Here is a 24,673-nt window from a genome sequence, read left to right as displayed (position 1 = left end):
TGTTTCCACTCCCCGACCAATCACACCGCGCTGCTACCCGATCACTCCCTCTGGGCGCGTCACCGGCACACAGCCAATCAGCAGCACTACCCCCACCCGCGCACTGACGCCTGCTCCTCCCCGTCAGCGCGCGTCACCACACACACACCCGTACATACGCGCTGGCACACGACATATACACCCAGCGCGTATCACCACTACATCACCCCCTCCCACATAGCTCGCAGCCGGCCCGGCTGCTAACAACAACCAACCGCGACGATAAAACGACAACCAACAAAAAAAAACCCCGTAACCCCCCGAGTGTGCCCCGTAACATAACACCACAACAACAACAACAAGAATAACTATGTACAGATTGACAATGAACCCGAAAAGTCAACAATAACACGATACGAGCAAATTCGAAACGAACGCGCCCCACGTCCCTGCGACTACACGCAGTGACGAGGCGCTCCAACTGCCCCGACTCCTCACGAGGCAGGTCATGCAAAGTAGCACGACCTGGCGCGAGTCCGTCTGGCTGGTCCATCGTATGGGGCGGGACACTGACGACCGTCCGGCGGTTCCGGCTGCTCCAGACGGCGCGGAACGGGCCTGAAAGGGCCGGCCCCGCTGCGGAGATCCGGCCGCCGGTGATCGGCAGCTGTCAGTTCCGAGACACCTGGGAGCAGATCAGGCGAAAATACGTGTGGATCAGGCAGAGACATTTCCCCCTCTGGGTCGCCGGTCACGTCACACGCCCGGCCATCACGACACAAGGGGAGGCCATATGGAGGCGAGAACGGTTTCAGTCGGGAGGGGTGAACGTACCACCGGCGCTTTCCCCACTTTATCTGAACGCACTGGGGCCGTGCAACGCGCACGACCTCCACGGGTCCCCTCCACGGTCTCAACAATTTAGGCGACGTAGCCAAGGGTGCCTGAGGGCAATGCAGCCAGGCCCTGTCACCTGGTTTCCATTCGTGCATGGACACCTTCCGTGCCCGCAACCGTTCATTAGCAATTTGGCGAGCCCGCGAATTAAGCCGCGCGGCCTCCCTCGCCTCTGTCAGCTTGTGAATATTAAACTTAATATGTTCTGCCAAATTAGAATTAGTTCGTGGAGCGGACAGGCCAAGTTGCGTTTCTATTGGCGGGTCAGCTTCCCGACCGTACATCAAATAGAATGGGGAAAACCCCGTAGCTGCATGGGGGGCCATTCTATACGCGGCAAGGACTCCCGGGACCTGCAGGTCCCAATCTACATGTGCCTCGCACACCTGCTGGCACAGCATGGAAGTCAAGGTTTTGTGGAGTCTCTCCACCATCCCGTCAGTCTGCGGGTGGTACGGGGAGGTACGCACCTTCTTGGTACCCAACAGATCGCACACCTCTTGCAACAATTTACTCGAAAATTTTTTACCTTGGTCGGTCAGCAGGCGTTCGGGAGCCCCCTTGTCCAGGACATAGCCCTGGACGAAGGCATCCGTCACAGCCGCTGCCGACTGGTTAGCGAGAGGCCACGCCATAGGCCATCGGGTAAAGTATTCGACCCCCACTAACAAATATTTATTCCCTCTCGGCGTGACTGGGAAGGGCCCCAAAATATCGAGTGCAACGAGCTCGTTGGTACGCGAGACCTGAATAGATTGCAGCGGTGGATTAGCTGCCACGGCCGGTGGTTTACGCCTGGCGCACTCAACGCACCCCTTCAGAATATGCACCACATCACTTCCCATTCCCGGCCAGTAATAGTCACGCTGAAGCAGGGCAAGCGTCTTGTTAACTCCCAAGTGCAAGAGGCGTTCGTGTGCCGCCAAGACAACCCTCCCCCTCACAGCGGAAGGCACCACGAGTGCGTTCCGCCGGGACAAACTGTCCCATTTCAATAACACGCCCCGCTCAAGTACATAGGAGCCGGTACGCTCCTGGTCCCCCTCGGGACCCCCAACCTTGCGGCGCAATGCTAGCAGCGAGCTGTCCGCCATCTGGAGGCGGCCCCATTCGCTGAGCGACAGCGAGAGCAGCGAGTCCCGACCCTGAGAGGCAGTGGAATCATCCCCGATCGGTGCGCCCGCTGTCGCAGCCAGTGCCCCCATCTCCCCCGCAAGCGTCGGTTTACAGCGCGCCGATCCCGACAAACACGCGCATTCATCACAAGGCAACAACCGCGACAAGCAATCGGCATTCGTGTGTCGCAACCCCTTACGGTACGTAGTCGTAAACTGATAGTCCTGGAGGACTTCCAACCAACGCGACAACTGGCCCGAGGGCTGGGCGACCCTCAATGAATACTGTAGCGCCGCGTGGTCCGTTCGGACTGTAAAGTGACGACCATAAAGATATGGCCTAAACTGCTGCACAAAAAAAACAATGGCAAGCAGCTCGCGACGGGTGACACAGTAGCGCTGCTCCGCCGGAGACAACACCCTACTACCGTAGGCGACAACTCTTTCGACACCCCCAACGACTTGGGATAGCACCCCCCCAATGCCCGTGTTGCTAGCATCCGTGTCCAGCAAAAAGGGACTGGCAAAATCGGGATAACACAAGGGTGGGGCACCCACCAAGGCGTCCCGGAGGGAGCGAAACGCGGCCTCCTCCTCCGGTCCCCATTTGAACTTCACTCCCTTCGCCGTTAGAGCGTGCAAGGGTTTTGCAATAGTGGCGAAGTGCTCAACGAACCGCCGATAATAAGAAGCAAACCCGATGAAACTACGCACGTCGGAAACGGACGTAGGTGTCGGCCACGAACCGACACAATCCGTCTTCGCGGGATCGGTGGAGATCCCCGAAGAATCGACAATGTGACCCAAGTATCTAACGGACCTACGAAGGAGGTGACATTTGGCCGGTTTAAATTTCAACTTAGCCGATCGCATTCGCAAGAACACCCCTCTCAATCGCCGGAGGTGTTCCTCAAACGTTTTACTGAAAACAATGACATCGTCCATATAAATCAAGCATGTATCCCACTTCTGACACCAGATGAAGTATTGGAAAATGACGGCAGGAAACTCCTTGACGGGAACACACTTCTTTTATTAAATCTTGACTTGTAACAATACAACGCGTGGCCTCTCTTCTTCACAATGCGCTTCTCTTGACTCTGGATTCTGTGCTGCCGGCTCTCTGTGCCTCGTGTAGACTCCGCGCCTCGGCTACACTCTCCACTCGCCTCGTGTAGACCTTGCCTCTCTCTCTCTGGCTACACCGTATGCATACTCGGCTCGTGTAGACCTTCCTCTCTCTCTGGCTACACCGTATGCATACTCGGCTCGTGTAGACCGTTCTCTCTCGCTGGCTACACACTATACATTACTCAGCTCGTGTAGACCGTTCTCTCTCGCTGGCTACACACTATACATTACTCAGCTCGTGTAGACCGTTCTCTCTCGCTGGCTACACACTATACATTACTCAGCTCGTGTAGACCGTTCTCTCTCGCTGGCTACACACTATACATTACTCAGCTCGTGTAGACCGTTCTCTCTCGCTGGCTACACACTATGCATTACTCAGCTCGTGTAGACCGTTCTCTCTCGCTGGCTACACACTCTCCTCTACTCTCCATTACTCTCCATTACTCTCCTCTCCGGGCTCTATCTCTGCACCTTCGTCTTCATTCTTAGATGGTTCCACTTCCGCCCCTGCTCCTCTGTGCATCACCTTATATACCCCTTCTTCCCGGGAGACGGAGCGGATGCGGACCTCAACGTCGGCACCGCTCCTCAGTTACCCAATCCCCACGCGCTATCCCTACGATCCGGTTCCGCTCAGCGCGTGTTTCCACTCCCCGACCAATCACACCGCGCTGCTACCCGATCACTCCCTCTGGGCGCGTCACCGGCACACAGCCAATCAGCAGCACTACCCCCACCCGCGCACTGACGCCTGCTCCTCCCCGTCAGCGCGCGTCACCACACACACACCCGTACATACGCGCTGGCACACGACATATACACCCAGCGCGTATCACCACTACACAGGTGAAGTATTGGAAATGACGGCAGGAAACTCCTTTGACGGGAACACACTTCTTTTATTACATCTTGACTTGTAACGATACAACGCGTGGCCTCTCTTCTTCACAGTACGGTCACCATACAACGGTACAACTCGTGACCTCTTCTCTCCACTCCACACTTCTCTCGACTCCCGTAGATTCTGTGCTGCTGACTCTCTGTGCCTCGTGTAGACTCCGCGCCTCTGCTACACTCTTCTCTCGTCTCGTGTAGACTCTGCGCCTCTGCTACACTCTTCCCTCGTCTCGTGTAGACTTTACGCCTCCGCTACACTCTTCACTCGTCTCGTGTAGACTTTACACATCTGGCTACACCCTCTTCAGTACCCGTCTCGTGTAGACCTTACATCTCCGGCTACACACTCTTCAGTACCTATCTCGTGTAGACCTTATCCTCTCTCTGGCTACACCGTATGCATTACTCGGCTCGTGTAGACCTTACACTCTCTCTGGCTACACCGTATGCATTACTCGGCTCGTGTAGACCTTACACTCTCTCTGGCTACACACTGTACATTACTCGGCTCGTGTAGACCTTCCTCTCTCTCTGGCTACACCTTGTACATTACTCTCCATTACTCTCCATTACTCTCCATTACTCTCCTCTCCGGGCTCTATCTCTGCACCTTCGTCTTCATTCCTAGATGGTTCCACTTCTCCCCCCTACTCCTCTGTGCATCACCTTATATATCCCTTCCTCCCGGGAGACGGAGCGGATGCGGACCTCAACGTCGGCACCGCTCCTCAGTTACCCAATCACCACGCGCTATCTCTACGATCCGTTTCCGCCCAGCGCGTGTTTCCACTCCTCGACCAATCACACCGCGCTGCCACCCGATCACTCCCTCTCAGCGCGTCACCGGCACACAGCCAATCAGCAGCACTACCCCCACCCGCGCGCTGACGCCTGCTCCTCCCCGTCAGCGCGCGTCACCACACACACACACGTACATACGCGCTGGCACACGACGTATACCCCCAGCGCGTATCACCACTACATCACCCCCTCCCACATAGCTCGCAGCCGGCCCGGCTGCTAACAACAACCAACCGCAACGATAAGACGACAACCAAAACAACAAAAAAAACCCCGTAACCCCCCAGTGTGCCCCGTAACATAACAACAACAACAACAAGAACTATGTACAAATTGACAACGAACACAAGAAAAGTCAACAACAACACAATACAAGCGAATTCCAGAAAACGAACGCGCCCAGCGTCCCTGCGACTACACGCAGTGACGAGGCGCTCCAACTGCCCCGACTCCTCACGAGGCGGGTCACGCAAAGTAGCGCGACCTGGCGTGAGTCCGTCTGGCTGGTCCGTCGTATGGGGCGGGACACTGACGACCGTCCGGCGGTTCCGGCTGCTCCAGACGGCGCGGAACGGGCCTGAAAGGGCCGGCCCCGCCGCGGAGATCCGGCCGCCGGTGGTCGGCAGCTGTCAGTTCCGAGACACCTGGGAGCAGATCAGGCGAAAATACGTGTGGATCAGGCAGAGACATTTCCCCCTGTGGGTCGCCGGTCACGTCACACGCTCGGCCCTCACGACACAAGGGGAGGCCATATGGAGGCGAGAACAGTTTCAGTCGGGAGGGGTGAACGTACCAACGGCGCTATCCCCACTTTATCTGAACGCACTGGGGCCGTGCAACGCGCACGACCTCCACGGGTCCCCTCCACGGTCTCAACAATTTAGGCGACGTAGCCAAGGGTGCCTGAGGGCAATGCAGCCAGGCCCTGTCACCTGGTTTCCATTCGTGCATGGACACCTTCCGTGCCCGCAACCGTTCATTAGCAATTTGGCGAGCCCGCGAATTAAGCCGTGCGGCCTCCCTCGCCTCTGTCAGCTTGTGAATATTAAACTTAATATGTTCTGCCAATTTAGAATTATTTCGTGGAGCGGACAGGCCAAGTTGCGTTTCCATTGGCGGGTCAGCTTCCCGACCGTACATCAAATAGAATGGGGAAAACCCCGTAGCTGCATGGGGGGCCATTCTATACGCGGCAAGGACCCCCGGGACCTGCAGGTCCCAATCTACATGTGCCTCACACACCTGCTGGCACAGCATGGAAGTCAAAGTTTTATGAAGTCTCTCCACCATCCCGTCTGTCTGCGGGTGGTACGGGGAGGTACGCACCTTCTTGGTACCCAACAGATCGCACACCTCTTGCAACAATTTACTCGAAATTTTTTTACCTTGGTCGGTGAGCAGGCGTTCGGGAGCCCCCTTGTCCAGGACATAGCCCTGGACGAAGGCGTCCGTCACAGCCGCTGCCGACTGGTTAGCGAGAGGCCACGCCATAGGCCATCGGGTAAAGTATTCGACCCCCACTAACAAGTATTTATTCCCTCTCGGCGTGACTGGAAAGGGCCCCAAAATATCGAGTGCAACGAGCTCGTTAGTGCGCGAGACCTGAATAGATTGCAGCGGTGGATTAGCTGCCACGGGCGGTGGTTTACGTCTGGCGCACTCAACGCAACCCTTCAGAATATTTACCACATCACTTCCCATTCCCGGCCAGTAATAGTCACGCTGAAGCAGGGCAAGCGTCTTGTTAACTCCCAAATGCAAGAGGCGTTCGTGGGCCGCCAAAACAACCCTCCCCCTTACAGCGGAAGGCACCACGAGTGCGTTCCGCCGGGACAAACTGTCCCATCTTAATAACATGCCCTGCTTAAGTACATAGGAGCCGGTGCGCTCCTGGTCCCCCTCGGGACCCCCCACCTTGCGGCGCAATGCTAGCAGCGAGCTGTCCGCCATCTGGAGATGGCCCCATTCGCTGAGCGACAACGAGAGCAGCGAGTCCCGACCCTGAGAGGCAGTGGAATCATCCACGATCGGTGCGCCCGCTGTCGCAGCCAGTGCCCTCATCTCCCCCGCAAGCGTCGGTTTACAGCGCGCCGATCCCGACAAACACGCGCATTCATTACAAGGCAACAACCGCGACAGGCAATCGGCATTTGTGTGTCGCAACCCCTTACGGTACGTAGTCGTAAACTGATAGTCCTGGAGGACTTCCAACCACCGCGACAACTGGCCTGAGGGTTGGGCGACCCTCAATGACTACTGTAGCGCCGCGTGGTCCGTTCGGACCGTATAGTGATGACCATAGAGATATGGTCTGAACTGTTGCACAAAAAAGACAATGGCAAGCAGCTCGCGACGGGTGACGCAGTAGCGCTGCTCCGCCGGAGACAACACCCTACTACCGTAGGCGACAACTCTTTCGACACCCCCGACGACTTGGGATAGCACCCCCCCAATGCCCGTGTTGCTAGCATCCGTGTCCAGCAAAAAGGGACTTGTAAAATCGGGATAACACAAGGGTGGGGCACCCACCAAGGCGTCCCGGAGGGAGCGAAACGCGGCTTCCTCCTCCAGTCCCCATTTGAACTTCACTCCCTTCGCCGTTAGAGCGTGCAAGGGTTTTGCAATAGTGGCGAAGTGCTCAACGAACCGCCGGTAATAAGAAGCAAACCCGATGAAACTACGCACGTCGAAAACGGACGTAGGTGTCGGCCAAGAACCGACACAATCCGTCTTCGCGGGATCGGTGGAGATCCCCGAAGAATCGACAATGTGACCCAAGTATCTAACCGACTTACGAAGGAGGTGACATTTGGCCGGTTTAAATTTTAGTTTAGCCGATCGCATGTGCAAGAACACCCCTCTCAATCGCTGGAGGTGTTCTTCAAATGTTTTACTGAAAACAATGACATCGTCCATATAAATCAAGCATGTATCCCACTGCAAGCCCGACAAAACCAACTCCATAAGTCGCTGAAACGTCGCTGGAGAGGAGTGAAGTCCCATGGGTAACTGGTTAAACTGGAACAGCCCCCCTGGAGTCCGAAATGCTGTCTTAGGTTTCGACTCTTCGTCGAGTGGCAACTGCCAAAACCCCGATAACAAATCAAGAGTCGAAAAATATCGCGCACCAGACAATGCATCGAGGGACTCATCCATCCTGGGGAGCGGATACGCGTCAGCCACAGAGATCTTATTCAGGCGACGGAAATCAACGCAGAATCGCAGGGACCCGTCCTGCTTCTTAACCAGCACAATAGGCGCTCCCCACGGGCTGGAGGAGGGCGAAATAATGTCGGCTTCTAGCATTTCGTTAACAGCCGACTGTACGTGTTCCTTCTCCGCAGGACTCAGGCGGAAGGGATTTAGCCTGACCGGCGCCGCATCGCCCGTTTCAATGTGGTGGTGCAACAAATCCGTGCACCCAATGTCATACTTATGTTTACTGAACACATCAGAAAATTCTATGAGCAACTCGCGCAGCGCACCCAACTGCACCGCCGACAAACCGTCCGAGGCGGCGCATAGCGAATGGACCCACTCAAGGTCCTCCCTTAGCTCAACGTTCTGCGTGGGGCTCGAGCCCACCTGCGCAACCAACCCATTATCCACAGGGACCCGCGCCGCGTGAGCCAGCACGGTGCCCTGTTGAATGACAGCTGGCCGCGACCCCGCGTTCAAAACCATTACAAACGGATCCCTGTCAGCCCGCACCAAAGTGTGAGCCACCGATAAATCAAGACCCCCGACAGCCTTGTTAGAAGGAGCCAAAAGCATACTTTGTTCCGAAGCCTCCCTCACCCACGGTTTCCGCAGCCGGAGGGGAATTAACATCTGTGAACCCGGGGGCACATGCACGGTCTGTGTCGCCACCGCTTGTATCGTAGCGCACGCCGTCCGAATGTCAGTAGGGCTCGTTAAAAATGCAATCCGGCGACCCGATGGCAGTTCAATGCATCGTTGATCGATAAGAATTTTAATGGGCATTTTAGCCAAGAAATCAGTGCCCAAAAGACAAGGAACCGCCAAAGAAGACGAAACGAAAACGGGTCCCGACAATTTGATATCTCCAATGCAAATGGACGCCCTAATCTGACCGATAATGCCCAACGATCCCCCATTAGCGGCGTAAAATGGCACATCCACCGGGAGCAGCGGACGACATTGGACTGGAAGAATATTATAAATGAGGTCCGATATAATAGTTGCCGACGCCCCCGTGTCCACTAACACCCTAATCTCGACCCCATCAATAGATCCCGTAACAACGGACGAACCCGCCGAAGCAGCCACAATTCTATGCCCCAATTCCGCCCATTCAATATCTCCCTGGTCCCGGCCGAACCCCCCTGGCCGAACCGAATCCCCGAACCTTAACCGGCCCTCCTCCGCCGCGACGCGGCGTCCCATGTGTGTCGAGCATACAGACCGAGCGTGTGAGGTGCCGCGACTTGCCGGGGATGGTAGAGATGACTTGGGCTCTCGGTCGTCGTCCAGCCGAGCCCCCATGGCGCGCTGACGCGGAGCGCGGCACCCGGACGCCACGTGGCCCCGGAGGCCGCAGTTATAGCACGTGACGAGGGTCGGAGTAGATCTCGGCTGCTCCGACTTTCGGCCTGATCGCAGAGGCGACCGAGCCCCCGGCCTCCAGTCCCCTGGTCGTCCCGCGGCGAACGCCTCCTCTCGTGGGCTGACGACTTGGGGTTCGGTGACCACCGAACCCGGAGCTGCGACGACGGCAGTGTTGCAACCAACTCCTTGTTTCCGTTGTAGGGCCTCGTGCACTTGAATACTCGTGGCGACTCTCAAAGAAGAAATATCAATCTCGTCAGCTGTGTTGATGGGGACCCCCAGGTCCTGCGCCAACTTAAGCAGCTGCTCCAAAACCATCGCGTCTTGGCCCTCCTCGTCCATCCGAGGGAACGCAGCATCGGCAAGAGCCAGCAACGCCGTGCGATAGGCCAGCGCGGTCTCCGTGGCCGCTTTCCGTCTTGCGTAGAAATGATGGCGGCACGCCGAGGGAGGTCCGTAGACCCTGGCCAACAGACCCAGCGCATCCTTCAGCGTGGAGCGGTCCGACTTCCGTGCGGACCTGAAGGCCGCGAGCGCGTCGTCGTCCAGCATGGCAGGCAACGCCCGCAGCGCCGTAGCATCGGACCACGCGGACATCTCTTGATGCGCCAAAAACCTTCGCTGAAATTGGCCCCAGTCTCCGCCTTCCGCCTTGAAGGCTGACAACGTGGGCAGACGCTGCTGAAAAATGAAGTCATCCGCCTCGTGGTTCCTCTCCGCCTCTCCGTCGGTGTGTAAGATGGCGGCTCCAGCGGCAGACGTAAAATGGCGGACCCCATCGCGCGCCGATGACGTCGATGCGCGCGCTTGGGACCCCACCACCACGTGGCGCTCGCCGCTCCTGCCAAAAGTAGGCCCAGGCGCAATGGCGGGAATCCCCCATTCGTTTTGGCGGGAATCTGCGGGGCGACCTTGTAAAATGTCCCCCACCGTCCCTGCTCCTGCCGACGAGCTGATCTCCGCCAAGATGGACGCGGCGGCGAGCAGCAGCTCCGCCAGTCGGGAGTGCGCCTCACGAAGCACGGCCTCGGTCCCCGGTCGCTCGCCCGGCGCCGTCGACGGATCCTGTAGCGTGGGCAAGTCGTCCTCCTCACCCCCCGCCACCAGCGGCCCCGAGTCGTCCAGGTTTTCCTCGCGGTCAGTCCCGTGGGTCCTACGGGTCTTCCTTGTCTCCATACTTGGAAGCCCGTATCACTTCTGACGCCAGATGAAGTATTGGAAATGACGGCAGGAAACTCCTTTGACGGGAACACACTTCTTTTATTAAATCTTGACTTGTAACGATACAACGCGTGGCCTCTCTTCTTCACAGTACGGTCACCATACAACGGTACAACTCGTGACCTCTTCTCTCCGCTCCACACTTCTCTCGACTCCCGTAGATTCTGTGCTGCTGACTCTCTGTGCCTCGTGTAGACTCCGCGCCTCTGCTACACTCTTCTCTCGTCTCGTGTAGACTCTGCGCCTCTGCTACACTCTTCCCTCGTCTCGTGTAGACTTTACGCCTCCGCTACACTCTTCACTCGTCTCGTGTAGACTTTACACATCTGGCTACACCCTCTTCAGTACCCGTCTCGTGTAGACCTTACATCTCCGGCTACACACTCTTCAGTACCTATCTCGTGTAGACCTTATCCTGTCTCTGGCTACACCGTATGCATTACTCGGCTCGTGTAGACCTTACACTCTCTCTGGCTACACCGTATGCATTACTCGGCTCGTGTAGACCTTACACTCTCTCTGGCTACACACTGTACATTACTCGGCTTGTGTAGACCTTCCTCTCTCTCTGGCTACACCTTGTACATTACTCTCCATTACTCTCCATTACTCTCCATTACTCTCCTCTCCGGGCTCTATCTCTGCACCTTCGTCTTCATTCCTAGATGGTTTCACTTCTCCCCCCTACTCCTCTGTGCATCACCTTATATATCCCTTCCTCCCGGGAGACGGAGCGGATGCGGACCTCAACGTCGGCACCGCTCCTCAGTTACCCAATCACCACGCGCTATCTCTACGATCCGTTTCCGCCCAGCGCGTGTTTCCACTCCTCGACCAATCACACCGCGCTGCCACCCGATCACTCCCTCTCAGCGCGTCACCGGCACACAGCCAATCAGCAGCACTACCCCCACCCGCGCGCTGACGCCTGCTCCTCCCCGTCAGCGCGCGTCACCACACACACACACGTACATACGCGCTGGCACACGACGTATACCCCCAGCGCGTATCACCACTACACAGGTAACGAGCTGAGATTAGGAGCACACTCTTAAAGGGAGTACTCCTAATCTCAGCTTGTTACCTGTGTAATGCGAGCAAGGATTGAGGGGGGGCGGAGTCTGGGTGACGTGGGGAGTGGGTGGAGTTAGGGTCACGTGGGAGAGAGGATTTAGGGGGAGAACCGGAAGGGAAAAGGGGGAGTTGAGACGGAGTGAAACAGGAGGAGGCCACGCTGGGCAGGACGGAGAGAGTGGCGCGGTCGCCACGCGGTGGGAGACGTCGACACCGTCAGCCATCGGTGTCAGACGCAGAGAGCTAGCGGGTGTGGGAGGCTAGCTGTATACGGGGCAGCAGTGAAGATAGATAGCGGAGCAGTGGTGTGGCTGCAAGGTGGAGCAGCAGGGAGACTGCCTAACGGAGCAGCAGGGAGACTGCATCTCAGAGCAGCAGGGAGACTGCATATCGGAGCAGCCGAGTGGCTGTGGAGAGATCGTCGGGAGGGACGCGGGCCTGAGCGAGGACGCCATGGTAACGAGATTCTACGAACCCAATAAAGGACAACGGAGATCGACATCTGAGAGAGAGTCCTTTATTACACCTGTATAAAACACACCTGTTCACAGAAGCAATCAATAAATCAGATTCCAAACTCTCCACCATGGCCAAGACCAAAGAGCTCTCCAAGGATGTCAGGGACAAGATTGTAGACCTACACAAGGCTGGAATGGGCTACAAGACCATCGCCAAGCAGCTTGGTGAGAAGGTAACAACAGTTGGTGCGATTATTCGCAAATGGAAGAAACACAAAAGAACTGTCAATCTCCCTCGGCCTGGGGCTCCATGCAAGATCTCACCTCGTGGAGTTACAATGATCATGAGAACGGTGAGGAATCAGCCCAGAACTACACGGGAGGATCTTATCAATGATCTCAAGGCAGCGGGGACCATAGTCACCAAGTAAACAGTTGGTAACACACTACGCCGTGAAGGACTGAAATCCTGCAGCGCCCGCAAGGTCCCCCTGCTCAAGAAAGCACATATACATGCCCGTCTGAAGTTTGCCAATGAACATATGAATGATTCAGAGGACAACTAGGTGAAAGTGTTGTGGTCAGATGAGACCAAAATGGAGCTCTTTGGCATCAACTCAACTCGCCGTGTTTGGAGGAGGAGGAATGCTGCCTATGACCCCAATAACACCATCCCCACCGTCAAACATGGAGGTGGAAACATTATGCTTTGGGGGTGTTTTTCTGCTAAGGGGACAGGACAACTTCACCGCATCAAATGGACGATGGACGGGGCCATGTACTGTCAAATCTTGGGTGAGAACCTCCTTCCCTCAACCAGGGCATTGAAAATGGGTCGTGGATAGGTATTCCAGCATGACAATGGCCCAAAACACACGGCCAAGGCAACAAAGGAGTGGCTCAAGAAGAAGCACATTAAGGTCCTGGAGTGGCCTAGCCAGTCTCCAGACCTTAATCCCATAGAAAATCTGTGGAGGGAGCTGAAGGTTCGAGTTGCCAAACGTCAGCCTCGAAACCTTAATGACTTGGAGAAGATCTGCAAAGAGGAGTGGGACAAAATCCCTCCTGAGATGTGTGCAAACCTGGTGGCCAACTACAATAAACGTCTGACTTCTGTGATTGCCAACAAGGGTTTTGCCACAAAGTCATGTTTGCAGAGGGGTCAAATACTTATTACCCTCATTAAAATACGAATCAATTTATTACATTTTTGACATTCGTTTTTCTGGATTTTGTTGTTGTTATTCTGTCTCTCACTGTTCAAATAAACCTACCATTAAAATTATAGACTGATAATTTCTTTATCAGTGGGCAAACGTACAAAATCAGCAGGGGATCAAATACATTTTTCCCTCACTGTAGTTAACATCTCACCATCACAGAGCCCACATTTAGGCTGACCGCCTACAATCCTTCCTGGGTTTAACGAAACTGGATTGTGTAAGTTCTAGATTTGAAGCTTTCGTGACTGCAAGGATTCATACTCTTAGGTTTTTTCGGTAAAGTCAAGTAGGTAAAAAATTTAAATTAATAAAAGTAAAATAAAACAAATTAAAAAATTCACGACGTTTCGGAAGCAACACAAGCCTCCGTCTTCAGGTGGAACCGTCACAGCCACGACAGCTGTATCAAGTAAATGAGAGATCACAATAAATACTACCCCGTATATATAATGGTTGAGGGGGGAAGGGCCAGGAACGGCACACTTTTTTTATTAATATGGTAAGGTGAGGCTTAAGACCAAGAGTAGACTGCATAACAAAGGACTGAGCCTTTGTTATGGAGAGGTGCGGTTTGTAACTAACACATGGCAAACATAACAAAAGTGTGAAAAAATAAAAGCAAGTAAAAAACTAAAACTGGTAAAACAACAAACTGGCTGTCTATCAATGACCTGTAATAGTTGTCTGTCAAATAAGATGGTCCAAATAAGTGTAGTTACATCTTTTTTGCATGGTTAATTACATCTTTCCAATGATTACTCAGTTTGTAACCCTCATCACGGTTGAAATTATGTCTGTGTTTGTATATTTGTATGGCTTCGTGTACAAACCTTTGATGGTAGCCAGTAGGTTTGCAGAGCACCTTGGTCTCGGAAAAGACAATTTCATGAGAGCCCACAGAGTTGTAGCAATGATCGGCAACAGCCGAAGAATCAGTTCTGCCGTGTTTCAGATCTGACTTGTGCTCGCGGACACGATCAGAAACATGACGTTTCGTTTCTCCAATGTAGCAATCACCACAACTGCAACTCAATTTGTAGACTCCAGGATACTGTAAGTCAGGAACGACATCCTTCACAGATGGAATCAGATCACGGATTTTATGCACTGTACTGAATCGGACTTGGATCTTATGTTTGTTTAGAATTTTGGAGATATTTTTGGTCACGCCTGCTATGTATGGTAACGTGATAGTTTTGGTCGGAGTTTCATGTGGCTGTTTCTGTATGGTGGGAGAAACAGCTTGGCGTATGGTGCGGTCAGAGTATCCGTTCATCCTGAGGGCCCGATGTACATGTCTCAATTCACCGGCCAGGTGATGTTGGTCAGAAATGCCATGGGCTCTGTGGTATAGCGTTTTGATGAGAGAATTCTTTTGAGATGGGTGGTGGTGGGAATCCGGTTTCAAGTAGGAATCTGTGTGGGTGGCTTTCCTGTACACAGAATGTCCCAAGGATCCGTCAGGCCTCCTCTCAAACAAAATATCCAAGAATGGTAGTTTACCATCTTTCTCCACTTCCATGGTGAATCTGATGGATGGGTGTCTGGAATTGATGTGGTCCAAGAAGTGGTTCAATGCTGGGAGGCCATGTGGCCAGATGACGAAAGTTTCATCCACATACCTGTAGGGGTCTTACGGAGGAAATATGTGTCGAGCTGATATGTATGGGATCCTACGGGAAACTAGCACAGTGGGCGGGGCTACGTCAGTGCACGGGCAGGTGCCCTCTACGACGTCCGCGCTTCGGACGTTACGATCCCCCGGGGCCCCACCCCTCAGGGAGGGGGATGTATAAAAGGGGAATGTATCGGGGGGCTGGGGAGAGTTGGGTTGGGTTAGCTAAGAAGAGAAGACGGAAGACGTCCGAGATAGAGCCCTGGTCTCCCCCTGCTACGCCGTCCTTGTCAGGACCGCGCAGGCTCGAGCCAGTGGCGTGGTGCCAGAGCCAGAGCCAGTGTTGGTCTGGACTCTGAGTACCGGGCCCGACTGACCAGTGTCGGGCCAAGATAGCCTCCCCTAGTCCACGAGAGGAGGACTCTGAGGCAGGCTAGGGTTAGCTAGGAGGTGTGTCCTCAGATAGACGGGTGAGGGGGCCGATACCCCCTCAAGTGTGTATGTCACAACGTTGCTGTAATAAACCTCAGTGTGCCTCAACCCCGGGTGTCGACCTGTATGCGACGGTATTACATCTGGCATCAGAAGTAAACAACAACGAACATGGACACGCGCCGAACAGCTCGGGCCGGGGTGCAGGAGGCGGAGGACACCGCGGGAAGTGCGGTACCAGAGACGGCTGATGGGGGCAACGAGCAGCCGGGACCGAATGCGTCCTTACCGGGGCATCGGGAAGAAGGGGAGTTGCTGTCCGACGGGCTGCGGCTGGCGCACGCGAGGTTGGCGGAGCTGCTATACGCTGCTGCCGCCACGCTCGAGACCATCACTCGGCTGGGGGCTGCTGGACCACCGCGAGGCGAGGACAGCCGACGGCCGTTGCACCTTCCCGCCATTTCTACCGACGGCACTTTTGAAAGTCCCGCCATCGCCGCAGCAGCTGCCGAGGGCGTGGCCAACCTCAACTTGGGGTCCGACATCGACTCCGCTGGAGCTGCCGCGTCACCGCCTTCGGACGGAGCGTCACTATCTGCGCGACAGGCGATTACAGCTGCCGTTCGTGCTGACGCTCGGCCGAGTCGCGGGGACATCAAAGTGCGGCCCTCCACGGCGGTCGCTGCACTACACCAAAGGCTGCCCCCGCGGAAGGAGTTTGTGGCTGAGGAGGGCGACTGGGGGGGATTTCAGCGGCGCTTCCTCGCGCATCAAGAGATGGCGGGGTGGTCAGACGACGAAGCCCTCTGCGCACTACCGGCGCTTCTTGACGGCGACGCCCTCGCCGCTCTTACGTCCGCATCGAGGGACAAGCGCTCTACTCTTCAGATGGCGCTGCAATTGCTGGCTGGGGTTTACGGACCCTCGGCGGAGTGTAGGCAGCGATTCTACGACCGCCAGCGGGGTGCGAAGGAGTCGCCCCTCGCCTACCGTACCAGCCTTCTGGCGCTCGCAAAGACGGCCTTCCCTCGTATGGATGACCAAGGCGTCGACGCCATGGTCACCGAGAAGATCCTTCTGCTGGCGGACGACCTGGACGTCGCCATCGTCGCGCAGGAGGACGTGGAGATGGGTTCCCTCCAAGCGGCGCGGCTCCTCCACGCCAACCTCCTGTCGCAGCGAAGGAAGGCCAGCAGGGCAGCTGCCGGCCGTACGGTGGCTGCCGTCACCTCACCGACGGAGGAGGTTTACGCCGCCGACTTCCGACAGCAGCAACGGATGGGAGCACGGGTGGACCGGGATGGCCCGACCCGCTCCGACCGCCCGTCTTCACCACCTGCGCTCCCGCGCTGCTATAACTGCGGCGTCCGGGGCCACGTCGCCTTGGGGTGCCGTTCCCCTCGACAGCGGGGGACGAAGCCTCGCCGGGACGCCGGCCCTCCTCCTCCTCCTCCTCCCAAGCTCCACCGACATGACCCGGCGAGTCGCGGCACCCCACATGTTTGGCCAAAGCACACACCCGTTACACATGTACACACCGCAACGAACGGGGGGCCAACATTGCACACCATGGGGCCAACACGAACCACTATGGGGACCGAATTCGATCCCGCCCAGTGGTCCGTGTTGGCCCATCGCGTTCTAGCTGCGCCGTCGGGGTCGTCGGCCGTAGTAGGGTATATTGACGGGGTCGAAGTGCGTATCCTCGTCGATACAGGTGCGTCGGCAACCATCATTTCGGAACTAATATACAACATTCTCCCTGTCCAAAGTCGTCCCTTGCTACCGGTTAATGTGCCATTCTACGCTGCTAACGGGGGCTCACTGGGTATCATGGGGCAGATTCGCGCGCAAATTTCGATCGGTGATATTAAATTGTCCGGCCCTATTTTTGTGTCCTCCTCGCTGGCGGTTCCGTGCCTGCTGGGGACGGATTTCTTGGGCAAAATGCCGATTCGGATCATGATTAATCAGGGTTGCATTGAACTCCCGTCGGGACGGCGGATGGCGTTTTTGCCTTCCCCTACTACGGATCGCTCGGCGCTCGCGACGGTACCCGCGTTTGTAGTTCAGACGATTCGCGTGCCGCCGGGGACACAAATGTTGGTACCCCTGAAGCTTCGTAGGCCCTTCGCTAAGGGTGTTGGGGACCAGGGTGTCCTGCTCGGCCCATCGAGGGCTGGGGTTAGCGGGCCGCATTTGATTCCCGCTCAGACCATTGTAAGGGGGGACGGGGACCCCTTCATCGCGGTCCTCAATGTGGGGTCGCAGGCCGTGGTAATTCCCCAGGGGACCGTGCTTGCTCACGCAACGCCGGTGCCCTGTGAGGAGTCTGTCGCAAATCACGTGCACGCTGCCACTCTGCCGACTCCACATTCGGACACCGATGAAGGGTGGCTTGAGGCGCTTTGTGCGGGATCGACGGACCTGTCGGATATAGAGCGTCAAAAACTTAGGACACTATTGCGCGAATTCGCCGATGTGTTTAGTCAAAACAAATTCGATCTGGGCTGCACCCATTTGCTGCGTCACCATATTGATACTGGTGACAGCGCGCCCATACGCCAAAATCCCTTCCGGCTGAGTCCCGCCGAGAAGGACCATGTCAAATCGGCTGTTGATGACATGTTAGCCGCCGATATCATTACTCCCTCTACCAGCCCGTGGGGAGCACCGATCGTTCTGGTAAAGAAACAGGATGGATCGTTGCGGTTTTGCGTCGATTTTCGCCGCCTCAACAAAATTTCCGTTGCTGACGCATACCCGCTTCCCCGTATTGATGAATCGCTCGACGCCTTGGCGGGGGCGCGATTCTTCTCCACATTGGATTTGCTTTCGGGATTCTGGCAGCTTCCTCTGGACGATGAATCTAAGCCTAAAACCGCATTCCGTACGCCACATGGTCTCTTCCAATTTAACCGGTTGCCGATGGGATTACACTCGGCGCCGGCGACTTTCCAGCGATTGATGGAATTGGTTTTGGCTGGATTGCAGTGGGATTCGTGTTTAATCTATTTGGACGACGTTATCGTCTTTAGCAGAACATTCGACGAGCATCTCCAGAGGTTGCGGGCCGTTTTCCTCAAAATGCGGGCTGCTAATTTGAAATTTAAACCCCAAAAGTGTCATTTGTTGCGCGAATCGGTACGTTATTTGGGGCACATCGTAGGGCGCTCGGGTATTGCTACCGATCCCGCCAAAACGCAGTGCGTCAGCTCCTGGCCGACTCCCACCTCGGTGGGAGAGGTCAGGAGCTTTGTTGGTTTCGCGTCATACTACCGACGCTTTGTCGCGGACTTTGCCACCATTGCTAAACCCCTGCACGCTTTGACGTCAAAGGGGGTCCGTTTCCATTGGGGACAGGAGGAGGAGGCTGCGTTCCGCTCACTTCGGGACGCTCTGGTTAATGCCCCTCCCCTGGTTTATCCAGATTTTTCAAAACCCTTTGTGCTCGATACTGACGCGAGCAACACAGGTATTGGGGGCGTGCTGTCCCAGGTGGTCGAGGGCGTCGAATGGGTGGTCGCGTACGGTAGCCGAGTGTTGTCTCCAGCGGAGCAACGATATTGTGTCACGCGTCGGGAACTGCTGGCAATTGTCTACTTCATCCAGCAGTACCGGCCGTATCTGTACGGACAGTGTTTCACCGTCCGTACGGACCATGCAGCGCTACAGTACGCCCTGCGAGTCCAACAACCATCGGGACAATTGTCTCGATGGCTGGAGGTTCTCCAGGATTTTGATTTTCAGACCACGTACCGTAAGGGCGTTCGCCACACCAACGCGGACGCCCTGTCACGCATGCCGACCACCCCCGAATGCGCATGCCTCCTGGGGTCGGGTCGGTGCAGGCATCCTGCTGAATTGCCTGTCCCGGTCTTGGCGGCTGCTGATGACGCAGCATCAATGACTAATTCTATCGCACAACAGGGTTCTGATTCCCTGTTGGGGTTGCCTGCTACGGAATGGGGCCGGTTGCAAATGGAAGATACTTCCCTCCTTGCGTTGCGCCGCCGCGTCAGGGACCGGGGGCGGGAGAGGGGTGATGCCGACGCATGGGAAATGCTCGGTGGGTTGTTAATGCATTGGGACGGGAAATCCCATCGCCACCGGCTGGTGGTCCCTTCGGGGTTACGGGGTAGGGTGGTGTGGGCCGCTCACGAGCGCCTCCTCCACCTGGGTACCCAAAAGACCCTGGCCTTGCTCCAACTTGATTTCTTTTGGCCGGGCATGACAAGGGATGTCGGGGATCTATTAGGATCGTGCCCTAGATGTGCGCAGCGCAAACCACCAGCGAAGGAGTCGAACCCGCCCCTGCAATCTATCAGGGTTTCCCGGGTGAACAAACTCGTCGCGCTGGACATTCTAGGACCGTTCCCCGCCACCCCTAGGGGAAATAGGTATTTGCTAACCGGGGTTGAATATTTCACGCGCTGGCCTATGGCCTGGCCCCTGGCCAACCAGTCGGCGGCAGCCATCGTGGAGGCCTTTGTCCAGGGATACGTCCTTGACAAAGGTGCTCCCGAGAGGTTGCTGACCGACCAGGGTAAAAAATTTTCGAGCAAATTGCTCAAACAGGTCTGTGACATCCTTGGCACTAAAAAGATTCGCACCTCTCCATATCACCCACAAACCGACGGGATGGTCGAGCGGTTGCATCGTACCATCACGTCGATGCTGTCGCAGCACGTTTCTGACTCACAGACGGATTGGGATTTGAAAATTCAGGGGGTCCTGTCAGCATACCGGTTGGCCCCCCATGCTGCGACGGGATTTTCCCCCTTTTTCCTTATGTATGGCCGCGAACCGGAGCCACCTGTTCAGGCCCAACTGCAGATCCCGGCGCCGCAAGGAAAAACTCAATTGGCCGAACATGTTAAATTCAACCTGCAAAAATTAACGGAGGCTCGGGATGCTGCCATGCAGAATTCTGCCAGGCAGCAGAGGGCTAATGAGCGCCTCAGAATGGGTCGCGCGCATGTAATACAGTGGAAGCCGGGGGACAGGGCATGGTTGCACTGTCCCCAGGTACCGCTCGCGTCCTCCTCTAAACTGCTGCGACCGTGGCGGGGTCCCGTCGAGGTGGTTGAGGTCCTGAGACCTCAGTGCGTGCGCATTCAATGGGGGAGGCGCCGGTGGTTTGTACACCCTGCCAGGCTAAAACCCTTCGTTGCGGTGCGAGATCCCACTACACACGCGCGTGGCCAAGCATGTGGGGGGGCGTCCGACTCAGAGGGGTCTTCTCCGTTGCTCCCGCCTAACGTGCTGCCGGCTGTCCCACCCCCAGGCGCACCGGGAGTGACGGGCTCACGCCCGACGACCCCCGCAGGTGATGCTGAGGGTCTTGCGACGCCAGCAACAGACTCGCTCTGTGATGAACACCTGCCGGCCAACGACCTGCCGGCCGACGACCTGCCGGCCGCGCCTGTCCCGTGTGACGGGCCTGCGGCGAGGACGCGCGCAAAAATGCGCAAACTCTTGTGAAGAAAAAAAGAGAAGAAAATTTTTTTTTTTTTTGCGTCTTTTGTGGCTTCTCTTTCCGGTGTACATTCGCATGTTGTGCTCACGGTGTGGGGCGTCCGTGCTGTGTTCCCGGCACGTGCCGCGCTGCGTTGTACGATTATTGGGTGTGTGTTGTGTGTGTTGTGTGTTGTGTGTGTTGTGTGTGTTGTGTGTGTTGTGTGTGTTGTGCGTCTTCTGTGGGGGGCTGGGGGGGGGACTCCAGGTAAAGAAACACGTGTATATACGCTCGTCCTACGGTTTTCGTATTTATTCGCGGGGGGGGTTCGTCGGGTTATTTTTTTTCTTTCTTCCTGTTGTTCTTCTCGTTGCGTTATTGTTGAAAAAAATGAGGCACACGCTGGGGTATCGAGGGCTGAATAAACTTTTATTGTCGATGTTGCAGCCGGGACGGCTGCGAGCTGTACAGGGGGGGGTGATGTAGGGGTCTTACGGAGGAAATATGTGTCGAGCTGATATGTATGGGATCCTACGGGAAACTAGCACAGTGGGCGGGGCTACGTCAGTGCACGGGCAGGTGCCCTCTACGACGTCCGCGCTTCGGACGTTACGATCCCCCGGGGCCCCACCCCTCAGGGAGGGGGATGTATAAAAGGGGAATGTATCGGGGGGCTGGGGAGAGTTGGGTTGGGTTAGCTAAGAAGAGAAGACGGAAGACGTCCGAGTTAGAGCCCTGGTCTCCCCCTGCTACGCCGTCCTTGTCAGGACCGCGCAGGCTCGAGCTAGTGGCGTGGTGCCAGAGCCAGAACCAGTGTTGGTCTGGACTCTGAGTACCGGGCCCGACTGACCAGTGTCGGGCCAAGATAGCCTCCCCTAGTCCACGAGAGGAGGACTCTGAGGCAGGCTAGGGTTAGCTAGGAGGTGTGTCCTCAGATAGACGGGTGAGGGGGCCGATACCCCCTCAAGTGTGTATGTCACAACGTTGCTGTAATAAACCTCAGTGTGCCTCAACCCCGGGTGTCGACCTGTATTCGACGGTATTACATACCTCTTCCACAGGGAAGGACGCAGGGTGGATGTCTGGATGGCGTTAAATGTGTTTGTAAGAGAGTCTTGTCTAAATTATCGAGTTCAGATCGGAGCAACCTTATTCTCTCCGATGTTAGTGATAGGCTAGCTTTAAATAAGATCTCTTTAGAGTTCGGTGAGGACACAGCAGCGGATGTGAGTGTGAAAGCGATGGGTATTACAAACACATTTAATGTTAACACAAAAAATGTCACCTTCCAATTGGAACCATGTTGATAACATGACTTCTGCTTCTGCTGACTCAATGTTAGCCAAATGCAAAGCTAACCTGATTTCTAAATTCAACCTCCTATCTAAAAAGAAACCAGAGCCACACATTACAAAGCTGGATGTTAACAAGACCGTGATTAATCAGAGTAACATCCCAATTTCTGACAATCTAAAAACGGTACTGGCCAAAGGACTAAATTTCGCCGTCACCCCTAAATATATACCAGTAGAGGATGTGATTTCTCAGATTGATGTAGCCCTCAGAGGCATAGGACACATCCATGCGGATGTAGCAAGAGCTGAAATAGCTACTATTCTTAAGAATGCTAAGAAACCCACTAGTAACATCAGGAAAAACGAACGCTCTGAACTCGCGGACCTAAAAAAGAGAGATGATATAGTCATCCTCTCGGCAGACAAGGGCAATGCCACGGTCATCATGGATACAGATTCATACAACAACAAAATCCTGGACCTACTTAATGATGGGAGTTACTCCAAAATTAAAAACGATCCCACTAAAAGCCTAACGACAAAAACCAACAGCATCATCACAAGTTCGACTTCCATAATCGAACCAGCAAACGTCCCTCTCTAAAACCATCGGCGGCAAGACCTCCCAGACTCTATGGCCTTCCCAAGATCCATAAAAAGGCACCCCGCTACGACCCATCGTGTCGACGATAAACACCCCTACTTACAAACTAGCCCGGTTTCTATCAGATACTCTGCTTCCCTTCACAGGCAAGACCTCTTCGGCAGTACTCAACTCAACCCAATTAGTCTCTATGGTTAAGGACATGGTACTATCTCCTGATGACATCCTCGTCAGTTTTGATGTAGTATCTCTGTTTACTAAAGTCCCAGTACCGGACACCCTAACAATAATTGAGGACTTAGTCCAACATGGATTGAATTCTGATGTACCTGCGCTGGTTAGGCATTGCCTCACCAACACCTATTTTACCTGGAATGGTACCTTCTACAAACAAAATGAGGGTACCCCTATGGGCTCCCCCTTGTCACCAGTGATAGCCAACATGTTCATGGAAAAGTTTGAATCAGACGCCATCCAGACATCCACCCTGCGTCCTTCCCTGTGGAAGAGGTATGTGGATGACACTTTCGTCATCTGGCCACATGGCCTCCCAGCATTGAACCACTTCTTGGACCACATCAATTCCAGACACCCATCCATCAGATTCACCATGGAAGTGGAGAAAGATGGTAAACTACCATTCTTGGATATTTTGTTTGAGAGGAGGCCTGACGGATCCTTGGGACATTCTGTGTACAGGAAAGCCACCCACACAGATTCCTACTTGAAACCGGATTCCCACCACCACCCATCTCAAAAGAATTCTCTCATCAAAACGCTATACCACAGAGCCCATGGCATTTCTGACCAACATCACCTGGCCGGTGAATTGAGACATGTACATCGGGCCCTCAGGATGAACGGATACTCTGACCGCACCATACGCCAAGCTGTTTCTCCCACCATACAGAAACAGCCACATGAAACTCCGACCAAAACTATCACGTTACCATACATAGCAGGCGTGACCAAAAATATCTCCAAAATTCTAAACAAACATAAGATCCAAGTCCGATTCAGTACAGTGCATAAAATCCGTGATTTGATTCCATCTGTGAAGGATGTCGTTCCTGACTTACAGTATCCTGGAGTCTACAAATTGAGTTGCAGTTGTGGTGATTGCTACATTGGAGAAACGAAACGTCATATTTCTGATCGTGTCCGCGAGCACAAGTCAGATCTGAAACACGGCAGAACTGATTCTTCGGCTGTTGCCGATCATTGCTAAAACTCTGTGGGCTCTCATGAAATTGTCTTCTCCGAGACCAAGGTGCTCTGCAAACCTACTGGCTACCATCAAAGGTTTGTACACGAAGCCATACAAATATACAAGCACAGACATAATTTCAACCGTGATGAGGGTTACAAACTGAGTAATCATTGGAAAGATGTGATTAACCATGCAAAAAAGATGTAACTACACTTATTTGGACCATCTTATTTGACAGCCAACTATTACAGGTCATTGATAGACAGCCAGTTTGTTGTTTTACCAGTTTTAGTTTTTTACTCGCGTTTCTTTTTTCACACTTTTGTCATGTTTGCCATGTGTTAGTTACAAACCGCACCTCTCCATAACAAAGGCTCAGTCCTTTGTTATGCAGTCTACTCTTGGTCTTAAGCATCACCTTACCATATTAATAAAAAAGTGTGCAGTTCCTGGCCCTTCCCCCCTCAACCATTATATATACGGGGTAGTATTTCTTGTGATCTCTCATTTGCTTGATACAGCTGTCGTGGCTGTGACGGTTCCACCTGAAGACGGAGGCTTGTGTTGCTTCCGAAACGTCGTGAATTTTTTCATTTCTTTTATTTTACTTTTATTAATTACATTTTTTTACCTACGTGACTTTACCGAAAAAACCTAAGAGTATGGATTGTGTAAGCTCACAGATCCTTGA

General features: G+C 54.6%; 1 protein-coding gene across 2 annotated transcripts in view; it reads right to left on the bottom strand.

Moving 5' to 3' along the window:
- Positions 1–247: 247 nt before the first annotated feature.
- LOC144952550 (tubulin beta-4B chain) overlaps positions 248–24,673 on the bottom strand; it is a 41,737-nt gene continuing 17,311 nt past the window's right edge. The window contains exon 7 of one of the 2 annotated variants that reach the window (XM_078883004.1): positions 248–664. The gene's annotated coding sequence lies outside the window, so the exon portion shown is untranslated. Of the gene's footprint in view, positions 665–5,129; positions 5,468–24,673 lie in introns of those variants that run through there. The other variant, XM_078883003.1, reaches the window with a different exon arrangement.

Source organism: Lampetra fluviatilis, chromosome 68, assembly GCF_964198595.1.
Source record: "Lampetra fluviatilis chromosome 68, kcLamFluv1.1, whole genome shotgun sequence".
Classification (NCBI taxonomy): domain Eukaryota; kingdom Metazoa; phylum Chordata; class Hyperoartia; order Petromyzontiformes; family Petromyzontidae; genus Lampetra; species Lampetra fluviatilis.
This window is presented reverse-complemented; position numbering and strand designations above follow the sequence as displayed.